The 13107-nt window shown below is 43.8% G+C and overlaps 1 long non-coding RNA gene across 1 annotated transcript; it reads left to right on the forward strand.

Moving 5' to 3' along the window:
• The first annotated feature begins 643 nt into the window (after positions 1-643).
• Positions 644-3310, forward strand: LOC149442121 (uncharacterized). The gene is made up of 2 exons (XR_016307227.1): positions 644-863; positions 3000-3310. It is a non-coding gene; the product is annotated as an uncharacterized LOC149442121 (long non-coding RNA).
• Positions 3311-13107: the final 9797 nt, after the last annotated feature.

The raw sequence follows: 13107 nt of genomic DNA on the forward strand, positions 1-13107 counted from the left end.
GGGAAATTTTTTTTTATGTTTATTTATTTATCTTAGTAAATTCTAATACTGTCCATGGAGCTCCACTTCAATCCCAGACTGGATCAGCATTCCTGTGCTGTCACAGCGGGCAGAGTTCAACGAGCTGCGCAAACTGACGTCAGCGGCACGACTTCCACAGCTAATCCACGCAATGCTAGCAGCAGCCTGGCGCAGCGTTCCCCCCCCCCCCCCTCCATTCACCTTGTCTCCACCTCTGTACTGAATGAAGCCGGGCTTCATGCGGGAGGCTGCAGCACACCATTAAACAATTAACACCGAGCGCCTGTGACTCACTCAATCAATACACTATCCCTTTACATGACGGGTGCCTGCGTCTGGACCCCAACGCTGCCCACTGGCGCTCCAGCACGCGGCTCGATTGTTTTGGACCGGAAAGGTCTTGGGATTCATTCATTTACACAATTGCTGAGACGGCAACAATATTAACCCCATGTCTGCTGGACTCCATGGATATCCAGTGCATATGTACTGTATGCTCATTTTGCATTGCTGGAGCATTTTTAATTTTCTGAAATTCTGCAAATATAAAATACACAAATTATTACAGCTCTGTATTCCTGACAGATCATTAAATGTTTTTTTTTCTTTAATGCAAGCAGTATTGGACCTGATTCCAGCCTTTTGCAGTCCTCTGTACAGCAGAACTCAAACTGGGAAAAGAAGAAGCAATGCAAGAAGCCAATCAGTTGTGGTGAAGAGCTAATGTGTTAACAAGGGGCATGCTGATAGGAGGAGAGAGCAGAGTGACAAAGAGATGTGCTCCTCATTCTGATGCTTTTCCTCATAGTGTCCAGTCACAGGCTGGGGGATAGACAAGATCTGTAAGTGTTACTTAAAGCAGGCTCAAATGCGGAAGCTCAGCTTGTTTGCCTCCCCCCCCTTCACAGCCATATATGGCACCTTTTGGGGGTCTACTTTTGACAGGTACCCACTCCCACTTCTGGCTCAGTTCTCTGCGGTGAAGAGAACTTCTCCTTCCTCCCGCAGTCTCCTGGGAACAGGGGCGGACTGACAACTCATGGGGCCCCTGGGCAATAGGGGATCATGGGGCCCATGTGTCCTTGCCCACACTCAAAAAAAGCCCATAAAAGGTACCAGGGGCATTTCTTGGGGCCCCCTACTGACCCCGGGCCCTTGGGCAGTTCCCGAGTGATTGAATGGTCAGTCCGCTCCTGCCTGGGAACCTTCACGGGTCCCAGAAGACTGCCAGACCAATCAGAATGCTCAGCGTGACTCGCACATGCGCACTGGGCACCCGACTGTGAAGCCACAAGCTGTCACAGCCGGGTGCCTACAGGTTTGATGCCAGCGCCAAAGAGAGAAGAGGAAGAGGTCGGGACGCTGCGGGTGAGCACATTGCTGGACCCTGGGACAGGTAAGTGTGTGTTTATTATCTCTTAGATTGTAAGCTCCCAGGACCAGGCCCTCCTATCCCTCTTGTATTGAACTGTATTGTTGCTGTATTGTCTCCCTTTATTTTGTAAAGCACTGAGAAAACTGTTGGCGCTATATAAATCCTGTATAATAATAATAATTAAAAGTCAGCAGATACAGTTTTTGTAGCTGCTAAATTTTAAAGGAAAATAGGAGAAAGAAAGCCTAAAAAAGAAAACAACTGCAGCCATCACATCCAAGAACTAGTAAGTTTCAATTTAAAAAATGATTTTAGAGAAATGAAATCAATCTCACATGACTACTGCATGCAGCGGAGTTTCTTGAGAGCTGACTTAACTCAGAAGTGAGGGGTGGACCCTGAATCTGGAGCGGATGGTCCCTGAGAGGGGATCAGGCGAGGACTACTGAGACACCTGTTTTTATTGTAAGTGCCATTTTACAGTGAAGCAATATAAATCATGAGTTACAGCATTTTTTTTTGGGGGGGCAGATGGAATTATGAATGCAGAGATGTATATAATCAGCATACTGGAACAGAGGGTAAGGAGGACCAGAGAGTGCACAGGACCCTTAAAGAACATGTAACGTCCATAAAAAATAAAAGGATAAAAGTGGGCCCCCGGAGCTTCCTGCCACAATGTGCTTATCCTCTCCAGCACTGCGGCATCAATGCTTCTGTCCTGGGGCACTCGGGCACTGCCCAAGGGCCCGGGGTCGGTAGGGGGCCCCATGAGATGCCCCTGGTAATGAAGGCTTTTTTGGGTGTGGTTTGAGTGTGGGCGAGGACACAGAGGCCCCATGATCCCCTATTGCTCGGGGGCCCCATGAGTTGTCAGTCCACCCCTGCTTCTGTCTGTCATGGGCACTTCCATCCTCTCCCGGTCTTCTTTTCGGATTCAGACTCTGCAAACTCTGTAGCCGCATATTTTGGCCGCGCTGTGACGACATAATTTCTTTGCGTACGCGTAAATGTTGTGTGCTGAGCTGCACATGTGCGGTTCGGGGTACACAAACACTGACAGGCAGGGAAAAGAGTTAATGACAGGAGAAAGCAAAAGGGTAAAAAACAGGGAAAAAATCCTCCCGTCAATTTTTTTGTTTTTTTTGTCTACAGCAGTATTAAACCCTAAAGCAAACATTTATTATATTGAAGCTTAACAATTCTTAGATGTGATGGCTACATTAGTTTTCTTTTATCTGAGTTATCTCAGTTTGACATTATCTATGGATACTCTTTTTTTATTTGTTTTCAATGTGTACAAAAAAAAATGTAATGTTCTATTTATGGAAGTTGTTTGATATTATTTTGAATAATGATACATCGTAACAATTTCCCAACAAAAGTAGCAATAATCATAATGTTACCCTGTATTTACGTTTGCTTTAGTATTTCTATTCCTATCATGACAAGTTCCCTTTAAATCAGACAGGAAAAGGTTGTGTAGCGGCGCAGGGGCCAGAGGTAGCGCTGGCGGTGACTCATTCAATTAAAGCCGTATTGGAGAGCAATAATCCCATTGTGACATCACTTCTAGTACTTTTTCTTTTTTCCTTTTTCACAGACTTACGACGAAGGGTTATTGAGGATTGTGCGGAGTGGATTCTTGGAACGTCGATGCAACGGCACTTACTCGCAGACCTGTAAAGAGCGCCGACATGAGATAAATGAGTAATGAGATTCAGGTTTGTCCTTGGGAGCTGGAGAGTGACACCAGCGGCATTAATAATGAAAAAAGGGAGAGGAGAGAGGGAGAAGTGCATGGGAAACCTCTGTGTCCTTGTTGTACTGGGGCATCCCCGATGCCTGCCACAAAAGTGACACTTTTTTTGATCCCATATTTCGATTAAATCTTGAATTTCTTTTTTTTTTCAACCGATCACGTTTATTTTATACACATGACTTTGGGTCCTGCAATGATTAGTGAAAGGAATGAAATGGGATACAATGGGATACAAAAATAAAAACCCGTTTAGTGAACAAAAAATATGCAAGTGCAAAACACAAACACAAAAAAGTGCACTTAGGGGTGTGCTTTTGTAAACCCCCCCCCAGAAGGGGTAGTACCTCTACCCTGATTCCCCAGGGCGCAAGGCTCCTGACAGGAACAAAGGGTTTCCAACATGGTCCACCTAGCCAAAAGGCCTGGCGGACCCTTTTCCTTGTGGCTAGCCAAAGCCAACCACCAAGTAGTAGGTCACGGAGTTCTCCCGAAGAGAGACAGGAACGGAAGGAAGGAACCTAATGGCCACACATCCTCCCCCTAGACTTCAGGGCAGGCACGAGGACCCACACTCTCCATCCAAGTGAGAAAAAAAAACACTCACACACACAAAAGTGAAAGGTGACAAACAGTGAGGAAAAATAAATAAATAAATAAGTGGCCATGCAATTGTGCACTGGCTAGGCCAGCAATGGGCAAACTACGGCCCGCGGGCCGTATACGGCCCGGCAGACCTTTTAATCCGGCCCGCGGAGCTAGGCTCCCGCTAGGCTCCTCTCACAGTCCGCCGTGTAGCATGAAAATCTGTCTCCTATGAGGATCTGCCCCCCTCGACGTATCTGCGCATGTGCCGGAGATCGCCGATCGGCTGCTAATGCCTGAAACTGGCACATGCGCAGATACGTCGAGGGGGACAGATCCTCATAGGAGACGGATTTTCATGCTACACCGGAACGGCGCGGGAACACGGCGACAGGAGCAAAGTTAAGTGAATTGACACAGGGGGGACTTGGGGACTTAATATGGGGGATGAATTACTATATGGGGGATGAATTACTATAGGGGGGATGAATTACTATATGGGGGATGAATTACTATATGGGGGATGAATTACTATGGGGGATGAATTACTATATGGGGGATGAATTACTATGGGGGATAAATTACTATATGGGGGATGAATTACTATATGGGGGATGAATTATTATGGGGGATGAATTACTATATGGGGGATGAATTACTATATGGGGGATGAATTACTATATGGGGGATGAATTACTATATGGGGGAGGAATTACTATATGGGGGATGAATTACTATGGGGGATGAATTACTATATGGGGGATGAATTACTATATGGGGGATGAATTACTATATGGGGGATGAATTACTATATGGGGGATGAATTACTATGGGGGATGAATTACTATGGGGGATAAATTACTATATGGGGGATGAATTTCTATGGGGGATGAATTACTATATGGGGGATTAATTACTATATGGGGGATTAATTACTATGCTTACTATGGGGGAATATTACTATACTTACTATGGATGACACATACACATCATTCATCTACTCTTGGTCCGGCCCCCGGGTCCAATATATGAACCCATTGCGGCCCTCAAGTCAAAAAGTTTGCCCACCCTTGGGCTAGGCCCTGAGGGCCCGTAGCAAAAAAGTTGCTCTGGACTTAGCCAAAAGGCCTAGCCCTAAAAGACGTAGTCCAGAAAAAGTGTTTGGAACAGTGACCATGTGCAGTTTTCACACTTGGGATCCAACCTCCATGTGCTACTAAGAGCACCCCTGAGGTGGCCACTCCCAGGGGACACTGCCCTGTGGATTCTCTGCTTCCCGGCTCCTGGCCAGACAAGGTAGACCCATTCAAATCAGGAGGAACTGGGCCCCTCCAGTTTTCCCGGGAGAATACTCCTGGGCCCCAACAGCCTGTGGGCGCCTCGGTTTCTCTTCCAGCCTTACTAACCTTCAGAGTTCCCATCATACCAGCATGGTGTGCAAGCTTCTCCAGTCTCTCGCTTGTCAAAATCACTGCCGCTGTCACTACTGGCAGGCTTATAACAGAAGAAAGATGCCCCCATACCTATGGTAAACCATTGCACCCAGGGCAGCTTCCTCTCCCACCCACCCCTTGTCCTGGCCCTGAGGTTACCTGACTCCTTTTAAATTGGCCCTGGTATGTGTATGTATGAATGTGAGGTAGGGACCTCAGACTGTAAGCTACTTGAGGGCAGGGACTGATGTGAATGTATTTGGTGAATTATTTCCTCCCAGTACTCCCGTATCTTGGGGCAGTCCCACCATATATGTGCCATTGTACCCTAATCCCACACCCCCTCCAACACAAAGGTGATTTCTCTATTTGTTGCTTATGTACCACATTAGGTGTAATATACCATCTTGCTAAACATTTATAATTAATTTCCACTACCTTCATATCTACAGCCCCATATGTTAATCTAAATATTTTCTTTTTTTTGCTGCTCGTTCAATGATATTTCAAGCTTCATTTCCCATTTCTCCATAAATGGTAGAGAAGTGGGTCCTATTAAATACGGGAGGTCAGGGGCGGACTGACCATTTGGAAACTCGGGCACTGCCCGAGGGCCCGGGGTCAGTAAGGGGCCCCATGAGATGCCCCTGGTACCTTTTTCATATGCTTTTTTGAGTTTGGGCAAGGACACAGGGGCCCCATAATCCCCTATTGCCTGGGTGCCCCATGAGTTGTCAGTCCTCCCCTGCGGGAGGTGCTATGTTTTCGTATTGTACTTACACTAAAAATTTGTTCAAATGGATTCAAATCCTCCATCGTCCTTAATGGTTGTGGGAGCGTTGCAGCAAAATGTCTTAGTTCAGTGGTCGGCAAGCCGTGGCTCGCGAGCCACTTGCGGCTCTTTATACACTTTAATGCGGCTCTTCTGTGTGCCGGGCGCCCGCTCCCCTCCCTCCTCTCGGGCGGCTGCCCCAAAAGTCAGGACTCTGCACCTAGCCCAGCAATGGGCAAACTACGGCCCGCATACGGCCCGGCGGACCTTTTAATCCGGCCCGCGGAGTGTGGCAAACATTGGCTGTCAGGATGTAGGCGGGGCAGCGTGACGAACTCCTCTCCTCTCACAGTCCGCCCTGAAGACCGGAACGGCGCGGGAACACGGCGAGAGGAACGCGCGGAGCAAAGGTAAGTGAATTGACACAATATGGGGAATGAATTACTATAGGGGGGATGAATTACTATAGGGGGGATGAATTACTATGGGGGATGAATTACTATGGGGGATGAATTACTATATGGGGGATGAATTACTATATGGGGGATGAATTACTATATGGGGGATGAATTACTATGGGGGATGAATTACTATATGGGGGATGAATTACTATATGGGGGATGAATTACTATATGGGGGATGAATTACTATATGGGGGATGAATTACTATGGGGGATGAATAACTATATGGGGGATGAATTACTATGGGAGATGAATTACTATGGGGGATGAATTACTATATGGGGGATGAATTACTATATGGGGGATGAATTACTATGGGGGATGAATTACTATATGGGGGATGAATTATTATGGGGGATGAATTACTATATTGGGGATGAATTACTATATGGGGGAGGAATTACTATATGGGGGATGAATTACTATGGGGGATGAATTACTATATGGGGGATGAATTACTATATGGGGGATGAATTACTATATGGGGGATGAATTATTATGGGGGATGAATTACTATATGGGGGATGAATTACTATATGGGGGATGAATTACTATGGGGGATGAATTACTATGGGGGATGAATTACTATGGGGGATAAATTACTATATGGGGGATGAATTTCTATGGGGGATGAATTACTATATGGGGGATTAATTACTATATGGGGGATTAATTACTATGCTTACTATGGGGGAATATTACTATACTTACTATGGATGACACATACACATCATTCATCTACTCTTGGTCCGGCCCCCGGGTCCAATATATGAACCCATTGCGGCCCTCAAGTCAAAAAGTTTGCCCACCCCTGGGCTAGGCCCTGAGGGCCCGTAGCAAAAAAGTTGCTCTGGACTTAGCCAAAAGGCCTAGCCTTAAAAGACGTAGTCCAGAAAAAGTGTTTGGAACAGTGACCATGTGCAGTTTTCACACTTGGGATCCAACCTCCATGTGCTACTAAGAGCACCCCTGAGGTGGCCACTCCCAGGGGACACTGCCCTGTGGATTCTCTGCTTCCCGGCTCCTGCCCAGACAAGGTAGACCCATTCAAATCAGGAGGAACTGGGCCCCTCCAGTTTTCCCGGGAGAATACTCCTGGGCCCCAACAGCCTGTGGGCGCCTCGGTTTCTCTTCCAGCCTTACTAACCTTCAGAGTTCCCATCATACCAGCATGGTGTGCAAGCTTCTCCAGTCTCTCGCTTGTCAAAATCACTGCCGCTGTCACTACTGGCAGGCTTATAACAGAAGAAAGATGCCCCCATACCTATGGTAAACCATTGCACCCAGGGCAGCTTCCTCTCCCACCCACCCCTTGTCCTGGCCCTGAGGTTACCTGACTCCTTTTAAATTGGCCCTGGTATGTGTATGTATGAATGTGAGGTAGGGACCTCAGACTGTAAGCTACTTGAGGGCAGGGACTGATGTGAATGTATTTGGTGAATTATTTCCTCCCAGTACTCCCGTATCTTGGGGCAGTCCCACCATATATGTGCCATTGTACCCTAATCCCACACCCCCTCCAACACAAAGGTGATTTCTCTATTTGTTGCTTATGTACCACATTAGGTGTAATATACCATCTTGCTAAACATTTATAATTAATTTCCACTACCTTCATATCTACAGCCCCATATGTTAATCTAAATATTTTCTTTTTTTTGCTGCTCGTTCAATGATATTTCAAGCTTCATTTCCCATTTCTCCATAAATGGTAGAGAAGTGGGTCCTATAAATACGGGAGGTCAGGGGCGGACTGACCATTTGGAAACTCGGGCACTGCCCGAGGGCCCGGGGTCAGTAAGGGGCCCCATGAGATGCCCCTGGTACCTTTTTCATATGCTTTTTTGAGTTTGGGCAAGGACACAGGGGCCCCATAATCCCCTATTGCCTGGGTGCCCCATGAGTTGTCAGTCCTCCCCTGCGGGAGGTGCTATGTTTTCGTATTGTACTTACACTAAAAATTTGTTCAAATGGATTCAAATCCTCCATCGTCCTTAATGGTTGTGGGAGCGTTGCAGCAAAATGTCTTAGTTCAGTGGTCGGCAAGCCGCGGCTCGCGAGCCACTTGCGGCTCTTTATACACTTTAATGCGGCTCTTCTGTGTGCCGGGTGCCCGCTCCCCTCCCTCCTCTCGGGCGGCTGCCCCAAAAGTCAGGACTCTGCACCTAGCCCAGCAATGGGCAAACTACGGCCCGCATACGGCCCGGCGGACCTTTTAATCCGGCCCGCGGAGTGTGGCAAACATTGGCTGTCAGGATGTAGGCGGGGCAGCGTGACGAACTCCTCTCCTCTCACAGTCCGCCCTGAAGACCGGAACGGCGCGGGAACACGGCGAGAGGAACGCGCGGAGCAAAGGTAAGTGAATTGACACAATATGGGGAATGAATTACTATAGGGGGGATGAATTACTATATGGGGGATGAATTACTATGGGGGATGAATTACTATGGGGGATGAATTACTATATGGGGGATGAATTACTATGGGGGATGAATTACTATATGGGGGATGAATTACTATATGGGGGATGAATTACTATGGGGGATGAATTACTATATGGGGGATAAATTACTATGGGGGATGAATTACTATATGGGGGATGAATTACTATGGGGGATGAATTACTATGGGGGATGAATTACTATGGGGGATGAATTACTATATGGGGGATGAATTACTATGGGGGATGAATTACTATATGGGGGATGAATTACTATATGGGGGATGAATTACTATGGGGGATGAATTACTATATGGGGGATGAATTACTATATGGGGGATGAATTACTATGGGGGATGAATTACTATATGGGGGATGAATTACTATATGGGATGAATTACTATATGGGGGATGAATTACTATGGGGGATGAATTACTATATGGGGGATGAATTACTATGGGGGATGAATTACTATATGGGGGATGAATTACTATGGGGGATGAATTACTATGTGGGGGATGTATTTTCAGTTTTAAAAATGTGGCTCTCAAAATAAATTTCAATCGTGGTTTTGGCGAGATTTGGCTCAGTTGAAAAAAAAGGTTGCCCACCACTGTCTTAGTTGAAAGTTTTGCCATCCTTCTAACATAAAAAACAATTCCTTTTTATTTTTTAAGTCCTGAAAGGAGCATATTTCTCAATTTTTTCATTATATTTTTTAACTGTGCATTCCCGTTTTTTATCCATTTACAAAAAACATTCTTTCCCTGTTGGGAAGCAGTTTTTTCCCACCAGCGGTATTAACAGTGAATTATGCTCCCATCCTATTTGTTTATAAATTACATCCCATAGTCTAATTAAATTCTGTGTAAAAGTGCTTGTGTTTTCAGTAAACATACGATGCTGTTGTGGAAGCCAAATAATCCTATCTAACTGTGTCTCGCTTAATGTATTTTCTATTTTAACACAACTTTTCCCCCCCATGCGTTATATATCCAATCAAATATTCGTGAAATTAATAGACCCCCATTTTCTTTATCTTTACACCGCACTTCATATTTTATTCTCTGTTTTTTATTCCCCCATATATACCTCAGTATCATTTTTTTAAGTATTTTAAAATAAGTTCCCGGTAGGTGTATTGGTAGCATATGAAATTTATATAGGATTTTCGGAACTATCAACATTTTTACCATATTTATTCATCCTATCCAAGAAAGTGATCCTATAGTGATTCTCCTCGGTTCATCTTTTATCTTTTTTATTAATGGAATGTAGTTTACCTGGTATAAGTTCGCAAGGGACGAGGTCAATTTTATTCCCAAATATCTTAGTTCTTTTTCCCTCCATGTGAAAGAGAATTCTCTCTGTAAGGCCTCTTTCTTTATTATCAGGACATTGGTATTTAAAATCTTATTTTACAGGTTGATTTTTACATTTGATAATTCTCCATAATATTTTAATAGTCTCAATAAACTGGGTAATGTCAGCCTAGGGTTTACAACATAGAATAGCATATCAGCTGCGTATGCTGTAACTTTATGTTCTATATCTCCTATCTGAATCTCTTTTTTAGCAACAATTTCGTCCTGTTGCAACAAGCAGCTCTAAAGATCAAACAAACAACAGGGATGAAAGCGGACACCCCTGTCTTGTCCCTTTATACATTTTAAAGAACTTTGATAACGAGCCTTTAGCCTTCACTGCTGCTAAAGGCTGACTATAAAGCTTTCCTATCCACTTTCTCATTTTGGGTCCAATTCCCAGGACCTCCAGTCTACCCTGTTGGATACCATCATGAATCTCCAGTCTACCCTGTTGAAAGCTTTCTCAGCATCTATCGACAGGACCAGTACGGGAGATTTCTCTCTCTTACTTTTTTGCAGAAGAAGTAATGATCTTAACCCATTATCTCTTCTTTCTCTTCCTGGGATGAACCCCACTTGATCTACGTGAATCCTTTCCGGCATTTAGTCTTTCATCCTAGTTACCAAGACCTTTGCATATAGTTTTGTATCAATATTCAGCAGCGATATGGGTCTATAACTAACGCATTGGGACCTATCTTTCCCATCTTTGGGTATAATTGTGATATGTGCCTGTAATGATTCCTCCCTCATTTCCATCTCATCTCTTAGTGCATTTTCACATATACACTCATTTTAGAAACTAATTGTTCTTTAAACTTCCTATAAAATCTCACTGTGTAGCCATCAGGTCCAGGACTCCTCCCTGTCACTGTACTCTTCAATGCAGCTTGAATTTCTTACTGCGTTATTGATTTTTCTAGAGTTGATGAACTTTTTTCTCCCAATCTCGGTAATCCCGCTTCCTCTAAATACATCTGTCTTTTTCTAGTTCTTTCCACTTCCCCTTCATTTAGACTTTTCGATTTTACATTATATAACTTCCTTTAATATTTTTGGAATACATTAGCGATATCAGTGGTTGAATATACCAGTTCTCCATTATCATCATTAATTTTCTCTATAAAGTTCCTCAAGTTCTTATTCTTTAATGTTCTCATTAAATATTTTCCAGGTCTATTCCCCCACTGATACCTTTCTCTTACCATCATGTAAATATTCTCCTAGATTCTTGTTCCATTGGGTTGTTTAATTCATCTCTTTTTTTAATTGTTTTCTGTTGAATAAATGTTACTGTTCTATTTTTCTGTGATTGTTCTAGTTCATAAAATCCCCCTATTAACATATTTATTTTCTTCTGCTGTTCTTTCTTTTTTTCCGCTCCTATAGCGATCAGAATTCCCCTTATATACGCCTTATGTGCTTCCCATACCCTAGCAATCGAGACTCCTTCAGTCTCATTTATTCTAAAACATTGTTCTAGTTCTTTTTTTATACATATTGATCTTATTTTGTTCTCTTCCCCATTGTAACTTCATTGTGACAGGTGCATGGTCCGATATTGATATAACATCTATATCCACTTTGATCTGAGACTTCAAAAGTCTATGTTCTATCATTATATAATCCAGTCTGGAATTCATCCCATGTGCAGGGGAATAGAACGTATAATCTCTTTCTCTAGGATGTTTAATTCTCCAGGAATCCATAAATTGACACTGATATAACATGTTTTTTAATAGATTTTGAACATTTATCTCCATCCCTCTCCACATGTGACGATGTATCCATCCAGGGAACCATGCAAAAATTAAAATCTCCTGCCACAATTAGTTTGCCCTTCTTAAAATCCAGAAGCTTTCTTAATATGTTCTCCAGATAGGCCATTGGATTTTTGTTGGGACAATAGATATTTGCTAGTGTACATTCCATTTCCTGTAATCTCCCTCTCAAAAACAAAAATCAACCTTTAGGATCCACCCACCTATCCTCAATATTAAATCTTAAATTCTTTGCTACTTTAGCAAAGATTCTTTAATACCAATTGCTACCCTTTTGGCTCGTGTTTTTGGTGAATCTGCATAATACCAAGTTGGATAGTATTTAGAATATGACTTAACATTTGTTTCCTGAGATAAATGAGTCTCTTGTAAAGACACTACTTCAATTGATCGTTGATGTAATTCTCTAAGAATCGTATGCCTCTTCTCTGGGGTATTCAATCCCTTCACATTATAGGTCATAAAATTAACCTCTTCCATTTCCTATATTTTCCTTTTTCTCCTTCTATATTCATCCCAAGAAAAGTGCAGATATCTACAATCAGGAACAAGAAGATATCTCCACCATAATTCATACACCCCATCCCTCCCCTTTTCTGAACCCTTCCCCCCACCCTCTCCCATCCCCCTTGCAACCCCTTGGCCTTTATCTTGCCTTTGGTTCATTTGTGCTCCTGGTCCCACTGTCAATTCCATTTTAGGGTGAAACTCTGACCACACACACCAGACCAAACCCATGTCCTCAGTCCTGTGTCTCGAATCCATGTACATGTGTGACTTCCTGTTCCTCGCCTGTCTTCTAAGATTCTCACCCTACCTAGGAGAAAAAAAAAACAACCTCTTCTCTCCACCTCCACCCTACCCTCTTTTTTCAGCTACACCCATTTATACTTTTCCTGTTTCACGTGGGAGATGGGGAGAAATAAGAGAAGGAGAAAAAAAAAGGTCCTCTCACAACTTTGTTGTTCACCCCCTATTCCTCCTTTCCCCCACTTATTTTACCTCTGTTGTGCTCTCTTTTTGGGGACTGACTGCCATCTCTTTTTCTATTCCCACATTTTCCTTAACCCTTTCTACCTATCCTGGAATGTCTATTATCTGTAATTCTAGT

This window comes from Staurois parvus, unplaced genomic scaffold (genome assembly GCF_062004578.1).
Source record: "Staurois parvus isolate SC_StPar_1 unplaced genomic scaffold, SC_StPar_1.0 ptg000911l, whole genome shotgun sequence".
Lineage (NCBI taxonomy): Eukaryota > Metazoa > Chordata > Amphibia > Anura > Ranidae > Staurois > Staurois parvus.